This window comes from Lissotriton vulgaris, chromosome 1_1 (assembly GCF_964263255.1).
Source record: "Lissotriton vulgaris chromosome 1_1, aLisVul1.2, whole genome shotgun sequence".
Taxonomy (NCBI): Eukaryota; Metazoa; Chordata; class Amphibia; order Caudata; family Salamandridae; genus Lissotriton; species Lissotriton vulgaris.
In genome coordinates, this window is record NC_141685.1 from 2,077,705,888 (window position 1) to 2,077,712,996 (window position 7,109).

The following is a 7,109-nucleotide window of genomic DNA, read 5'->3' on the forward strand; positions in this document are numbered from 1 at the left end:
CACCTGATTAGTGTGAAGTCTTGTTCTAGCTGTCATCTGGGTTCCTCTCTCGTCTGTGCCTTGGCTCATCTCATGCTCTCTCTCCTCTCCTGCACTCTTGGGTACACCTCTGCGCTGATCGCTCTGTCTCTGGACTCCTCTCCCCCGCTCTGACTGTCTCTCCACTTTGCGTCTTCACTCTTTAATGGTTCCTGCCGCTCTGATCACCGTTCATTCTACTATCTTAGTCGCTCTTTCTCTGCGCCAATGTCCAATTCCATCTGCTCCCATAGGTTAATCCACGAGCTCTCCTCTATCTCTTCTAAAAGGCATTACTTCAGACTCCAGCTATTCACACTTCCTCCTGATAAACAACTGCTTCTGACTGCTTCCTTCAGTTCCAGCTCACTATTCAACTCAGCTCTTCTCCAGATTGAACCCTCTCTCTCTCTCTCTGCCAACTCCACTCCACTGCTCTCCTCTCTCTCTGCTGGACTCTCTTCTCTGCACGACTCACTCTCTCCTCGACTCCTCTCTGACTGACTGACTCCGCCTCTGCACTTCACAAATATAGAATGCTGTTTCCTCATGGAAAGTTCCAGCCAGCAGCTTTTTCTGACCAATCCCATGCACCAGGCTCCTTGCGCTAGACGCTCCCACAGTGACCAGTCTGCTTGTTTCGTCTAGAGACTGAGCCCGGGAACAATTCCTGATTAGATTCAGCTCTGGCCGGTTCTCTCCGGTCCGCTTAGGGCGGACAACAGTTATAACTATAAACATTACTTTTGCCCTAGAAAGCCTCTCTGCTTCCATCAAGATGGAGTCTCTCTAGCTTTAGGCCTGAAAGGGGTGAAATGCTCCTTAGCTCTGTCAGAATACCTACATGAACCATACCAATATGTCTAATATGTCAAAGCCAATAGGCAATAGACAGGTTAAAGTCAAGAATAAAGGCATATTAAGCAGCTATCCTCTTCTAGGTCTGGAAAAAGGGCTTAAAAGGGCCAACACAGGCTAAGAATACCTATACTAGATGCGAGCAGGATTAATGATCTATATCACTTCTAAGTAAAGCCAAAAACTCTGCCATAACATTCCACCCTTAGATCCTTATCATGCGAGCATCTATATAAACAATAACATCCAAACAAACAAACATCAACACAATCTATCAACATAGGCTAAAAATACCTATCCTAGATGTGAGCAAGATTAAGATCTATATCACTGCTAAATATCCCTGCCATCCACCCTTAGATCCTTATCTTGCGAACATCTGACAAACAATAACATCTAAATAAACAAACATCAACACAATCTATCAACAAATCAAAACCTAAAAAACTCCCTAAAAACAATGACAACTCAAGAAAATTCCACCTGAAACTCAATTGTAGGGAATAAAAACCTAAAAACAAATCAAAGCACCCTTGACCTGAATGCTGAAACATATCTGAGATTGGATCTGATAACAACAGAAACTAACCAAAGCATCCTCAAACTAAATGTGCCTCAACTTCTAATGATAATTGGTGAAATCTAGTGATGTAGGGACTTATGTGTTGAATGAAAACAGCAAGGGGCCTAAATGGACCTACTTCGGACAACTTAAGGCTAAATGAGGCCTACCTACAGTTGTGAACTTAAAAACTAAATGTGTTTCAACTTCTAATGAGAAAACAAGAAAGGGCCTAAATGAGCTCTACCTACTATAGGCAAGTTAAGCTAATGATGACTCATGAAACTATTGGTGTAGGTGCTAATATGTGAGATGAAAATAACAATAGGCCTAAATGAGGCCTACCTGCTGACATTAGTCAATTTAAGGTGAAATCTGAGAAATAAACATGACAAACTGTTGCAAGGTCTGGATAAACATTAACACATAATCATACTAAAAGACACACCACCCAGAACCATCTAAATTGTAAGGTAACCACCCTTTGATCAATTAAGGTGAAAATGCAAGAACAGTAAAAAAACTACAACCCCAGTCTACAAGATAACTAGTGTAACATCAAGCTTAAATCACACAGTGGAGCACACGTGTGCGCCATCATTCAAAAAAGTCCTTCATTTGGAAAAACTATAATAGGTGACATATTTTTTTTTAAAGTGGGGCCTGCTTGTACAAGGGAGTATGGATCAAGTCCTTTTACAATCCTGTAACAAATAAAACATGTTTGGGTTTCATTTCTTTTTAAAAGTGGGGCCTGCTTGTCCAAGGGATTATTCAATGTCCAAATTCTTTTATAATACTGTTACAAATAAAACATTTTTTTTTTCTTGTTCTTTAAAAGTGGGGCCTGATTGTCCAAGGTATTATTTAATGTCCAAATTCTTCAGTGTAGGCCACCACCCTGCATCATGGACACTTCCTCCAATGTGGCCATCCATCACCCGGTCTGGTCTGGTCTGGTCTGGTCTGGTTCCATCATCCAAAACAATAAACTAAAATAATAACATGAAAATAAAAAGCTAAAACAAATAAAGGGAGTGGGCAGATGCACGCACGCACCCCAACTGCAGCAATCCTAGAAACCAGAGAAAAAGTATCATTATTCTTGTAAAATAAAATTTTCCATTTAAAAAGCACCCCGGGTGCCTTTCATTATTGAAAAGAAAATATCCTAATTAATTAAAAACATTCAAAATTTAACTTTTAGTAACATTGAGTGGGGCCTAACATACCCTAATCCTAACTAAGCCAGTCCCACCCTTCTGGGCAAGAGTCATGCTACAGTGTGAAAAAAAATTTGAAATACTGCCAAATGATGACAGCATCAGCAGGGCACTGCAAGCTTCCCAATTTCCATGGTCAGAGAAGCCCAGGCCACCCCGCCCTTAAATAAACAAGCCGTGCGCGGAAGAAAATTGGATTGTAGCCCATCATAACACACTGGGACGTGATCGAAACTTGCAGAATGAAAAAAAAAAGTTCGTCTGCGCAGACCAGCTGGGCTGCCAAGGTCAAAAAACAAATTCCTTATGCCTGTTCTCATGGCCTGATTCTCAAACTAACGGAGGCTAATATTAATAAAAAAACAATTCTGTTACAGTGTATTGCCAATTAAAAAAGATCCAATTTTTTTTTAAAAAGACGTTTGTCCACAAAACATTTAAAAATATGAGCACTTATTTAAAAGGGGCAACTATCTTTTGCACACCAAATTATATACATTCTGCATTTGAGAAACGAATTAACATGGCCCATTTGTCAAAAAGAAATAATTTGTAAAACAGCATAAAATGCATATTCATTTCAACATTATATTTAAGTTCACATTTTTTGATGACACATTTATAAAAGCATACATTTTAATTCACATTTGGGAAAATAATAATGTCACATTTTAACTCTTTTCATTCAAAAGCACATGGTTGCCTCACACTAATTAAAAGCACATGTTACCACGCACTGTCGGGCAAGATTTATTATTCTAAACCTATTATTATTGCAACCATCACATTCCTGTCTAGATGGAAACCCCTCACAGAAATTATTAATGAAAACAGCTCGTAGCGTGCACTGTAACGGGCTATCTTGTTTAACATTTCACTCATTAAAAAAAAAAAAAAAACATAGCTTTCTCCATAACGTTGATTTATAACCACATCAATTCCAAGGTGAACCCACACAAATACGTAGACGCATTTCAAAAGGAATGTGAAATGAACAGAACTCTTCTCAAAACACAAGATGTTACCTTTCCGTCAAGAAACTGACAAAGCACGTAGGCTGACCAAGGAACCAAAAAAAAAGTCAAAATCAAACCATCAAAAATCCTTAAAATAAATCACTGACTTTCATAGTCAGGTCAAATAACCATGCATGTTGACAGCATGTAAAAAATAAAGGCTGCCACCTCAACTCAAGATATTAACCCTTTGGCAGCTCAAATGGAAACATTTCCCAACGTCCATTTATACATGGGAAAATCATTAGCACATTTCTTCACGTTCACAGCTAACACGTACACATTTTCAAAAACGTTATCCCCAAGCACCCGAGAAAGATCCAGCTCTCTCCTGCCAAACGTAATGAGAACATGCCCTGTCCAAGCCATGACCACATGGCGCTATTCACAAGCCAAATTTACAAGACAAGCCTTTCACAAACAACATTTCCAAGGCGCAATGCACAAGGAACACAACTGATTAACAAAAGAACATGCACCTCACAAACCACATTAATATGGCGCTATTCTAAAGCCATATTTACAAGACAGTAAACAAACTCAAAAAACGACACGCTTGTCACAAGGAATATATCCAAAGCACCATTCACAAGCAACACAGCAGATCAACATGAGAACATGCACCTCATAGGCCACAATAATATGGCGCTATTCTAAAGCCATATTTACAAGGAGCTATATTCACAGAACTCCACAGATCATATTAAAATGAACACATTTCACATTGCACAGCATAAGCAGATGCAGCAAGCAATTTAATGGGCAATTTAAAAGCACTTTTTACACACATTTATACAATTGGACCATCACATAGATGTAACTGACTTCCTCATGTAATGCCATCCTTCAACTCTGACAGTTTAAACACCAAGATGAAAACCATTCCTTCCACCCTGAATAAACCAAATGCCATGATGTAATACAATCTCCTCACGCTGCAACTGTTCAAGCCAATAGGTCTAACAGGCTACATAAACTGCAACATTACGCCAGATGGAACTAGTGTTCAGGGCATTCCCTCAGAACACATGGGCAACTCTCTAAGCACATGGCCAGGCACACAGAGTTCGTAAACTGTCCGACTACGCCAAAATGTAATGGCTGGATTTTCTGTTTAGATGGGATCAGCCCCCAGGGGCCCCTATGACCCAGCCAAAACGTACTCACCTTCCGTCCTCAGGACCACCTATCCAGGCACCTGGTACCTACCTGAGGATAGGGAACTCGCAATATACAAGCTCATATTATTAAGAACACCACTAAATCTATAGGGATACTAAGAATACTCACTGATTACTAGGGATATCCATACCCTACACTACACTTATTCACATCAGTTGGTCTCGCGGCCACCCTGACCCAGACCGTTCTACCCTAGGGCAGATCTGACACACAATCTGGTGCGTCTACACACGTGGGTCTGCAGCCCCAGTGCTCTCCTTTTCCAAACCGTTCGCGATCCTGCGAAACATCCACGGCAGTGTCCCTCCTGCCGCTCTCATTAATCTTTTACCACAATCCGGTGGCTTTAGACACTGGTTTGACACTCCAGTGCTCTCATTAACGCCGCATGTCAAACGACGACCACATTCCTATGAACACCTATACATATATATATATATTGGGATATTATCTCAGCTGTCTACTCGGGATGAAACTACAATGATGACTTTGGATATGGTTTCAGATTACTGTGTATTACCTGCTCTTGGCATCAAAGGTCCACTCACTCCCTATTTATGTGATCACCACTTACCTGATTGGGATTACTCATCCATTCATGCAGCAACTACCTAGGAGCTATGTTTACCTTTAGTGAACAAGAATAGGGATTACACACCAGTTAGTTATAAACTGGGGACATTTATTACAGTAATATAAACATTTATGCAAATCTAACAAAGGCTATAGGTAGAACACACCGCTTGAAAGAGAAGGATTACACATAACAGGAACACTCCGCTGAAAGGGAAAAGATTAAGTGTAGCTAATGTGATGAAAACAATATCACCTGATTAGTGTGAAGTCTTGTTCTAGCTGTCATCTGGGTTCCTCTCTCGTCTGTGCCTTGGCTCATCTCATGCTCTCTCTCCTCTCCTGCACTCTTGGGTACACCTCTGCGCTGATCGCTCTGTCTCTGGACTCCTCTCCCCCGCTCTGACTGTCTCTCCACTTTGCGTCTTCACTCTTTAATGGTTCCTGCCGCTCTGATCACCGTTCATTCTACTATCTTAGTCGCTCTTTCTCTGCGCCAATGTCCAATTCCATCTGCTCCCATAGGTTAATCCACGAGCTCTCCTCTATCTCTTCTAAAAGGCATTACTTCAGACTCCAGCTATTCACACTTCCTCCTGATAAACAACTGCTTCTGACTGCTTCCTTCAGTTCCAGCTCACTATTCAACTCAGCTCTTCTCCAGATTGAACCCTCTCTCTCTCTCTCTGCCAACTCCACTCCACTGCTCTCCTCTCTCTCTGCTGGACTCTCTTCTCTGCACGACTCACTCTCTCCTCGACTCCTCTCTGACTGACTGACTCCGCCTCTGCACTTCACAAATATAGAATGCTGTTTCCTCATGGAAAGTTCCAGCCAGCAGCTTTTTCTGACCAATCCCATGCACCAGGCTCCTTGCGCTAGACGCTCCCACAGTGACCAGTCTGCTTGTTTCGTCTAGAGACTGAGCCCGGGAACAATTCCTGATTAGATTCAGCTCTGGCCGGTTCTCTCCGGTCCGCTTAGGGCGGACAACAGTTATAACTATAAACATTACTTTTGCCCTAGAAAGCCTCTCTGCTTCCATCAAGATGGAGTCTCTCTAGCTTTAGGCCTGAAAGGGGTGAAATGCTCCTTAGCTCTGTCAGAATACCTACATGAACCATACCAATATGTCTAATATGTCAAAGCCAATAGGCAATAGACAGGTTAAAGTCAAGAATAAAGGCATATTAAGCAGCTATCCTCTTCTAGGTCTGGAAAAAGGGCTTAAAAGGGCCAACACAGGCTAAGAATACCTATACTAGATGCGAGCAGGATTAATGATCTATATCACTTCTAAGTAAAGCCAAAAACTCTGCCATAACACGCACCCAAAAAAAATGAAGGAGTGAGCATGAGGGAAGGGGACAGAAAGAGTGATGTTAAGAGGAAGAGAGCTAGAGGGGGGAACACAGAGGGACTCTGTAATAGATAGTAAGACCGAGAAAAGGTGTAAGAGGGTGTAACTGAGAAAAGGAAAATGAATAAGGGAGCGAAAGAAGAGAAGATAGAGGAAATAGACTAAAGCAGAGGTACTGGGAGAATGTGAGTGGGTGTTGAAAGTAAAGGGAAGGAGAGTAAAGGATGGGGAATGAGGGGTAGTGACGGAACCAAAGTAAAGGAACAGTGGTGAGGGGAGGTCAGAAAAGAGCAGTGAGTGTAAGTAAAGAGGGGTGA

The 7,109-nt window shown here is 41.6% G+C and overlaps 1 long non-coding RNA gene across 1 annotated transcript in view; it reads right to left on the bottom strand.

The window, feature by feature from the left end:
• LOC147751621 (uncharacterized) overlaps positions 1-6,753 on the bottom strand; it is a 6,918-nt gene extending 165 nt beyond the window's left edge. The window contains exons 1-2 of the long non-coding RNA XR_015295845.1: positions 5,689-6,753; positions 1-2,513 (exon numbers count right to left, since the gene is read on the bottom strand). The exon at positions 1-2,513 is cut by the window's left edge and continues 165 nt beyond it. This is a non-coding gene — a long non-coding RNA (uncharacterized LOC147751621). The remainder of the gene's footprint in view (positions 2,514-5,688) is intronic.
• Positions 6,754-7,109: the final 356 nt, after the last annotated feature.